Raw genomic sequence first — 1,243 nt, forward strand, 5'->3', positions numbered from 1 at the left:
CTTCCACTCGTCTCCACCTGCTTCAGACCCCAGAGGCATCTTCTCAGGTTCCCTGTCCTGCACCCCGAGCGGCTGGCTCTCACCTGGGACCTGAGCACCTGATTCAAATGCTTCCTCCTGAATCTAACCCACCTTTCCCCATCCAAAGGCCTACCATCTCATGTTTCCCATGTGAGCTAGTTAGGAGTAACTGACCCCTTCCTTACTAAATGCCTCCATTATCTCCCGCCTTTTAAAGAGACAATGCTTAAAAAGAATAAAGTAAAAATAAAAAGACAATGCTTGCTAACCCACTTTAACCACTATTTAGTAGTATTGTGATGTCAAGTAATGCAGTTGAGATTCTGTTCTTATTTTTCCCAGTTTCTTCCTCTTTTATCTCTGAATTCACATAGTGTCTAAGTCTTCTTTAAAAAAAAAGTTGCTTCCTATTGCAAAGCAACATGCAGATGGTTAGAAAGTCAGCTCTTATAAATTGGGAAAGTTTTCAGATAAAATATTCATTTGTGTTCTTAAACGGCTTTTTTTTTTTTGGAAATGGGCAATGTATTTGTCTTAAATTTTTCTTGTTTATAAATTTTTCTATTCCCCATTTTGGAAGGTGATTTGGTCTAAATTTTCAAAAGCCTTGTCAGGTATTTACGTAATTCCACATACAGTAATAATTAAAAGGATATGAAAAGAGAGTTGGGCCAAGATATGTATACAAGGTTGTAATTTGGTCTAAAATAGTGACCACTGGAAATAGATTAAGGGCTCAACACTGGGTTGTTTAAATAAATTATGGTGTGATTATATAGTTGGGTGCAACCACTAAGGAGGGTATAGATTTGTATTTGTTAGTATGTGTGTTAGTTTGCTGGGGCTGCAGTAACCAAGTACCACAAACAAAGTAGCTTCAAACAACAGAAATGTGTCATCTCAGTTCTGGGGGCTGACAGGTGGCCACCGAAGCGTCAGCAGGGCCAGGCTCTCTTTGAAACCTGGACGGGAGGGTCCTTCGTGCCTCTTCCAGTTTCTGGCGATGGCCAAGGGTCCTTGGTGTCCCTGGGCTGGCAACCGCGTCACACCAATCTCTGCCTCTGTCCCCACTCGGTCTTTGCCTTGTATGTGTCCCTTCTCTTTTAAAAAGGACTCCAGTCACATTGGATGAGGGTCTAACCTACTCCAGTACAACCCCATTTTAACGATTTACATCTGCAATGACACTGTTTCTAAATAAGGTCACATTCTGAGGCACTGA

This window comes from Hipposideros armiger, unplaced genomic scaffold (genome assembly GCF_001890085.2).
Source record: "Hipposideros armiger isolate ML-2016 unplaced genomic scaffold, ASM189008v1 scaffold_445, whole genome shotgun sequence".
Classification (NCBI taxonomy): domain Eukaryota; kingdom Metazoa; phylum Chordata; class Mammalia; order Chiroptera; family Hipposideridae; genus Hipposideros; species Hipposideros armiger.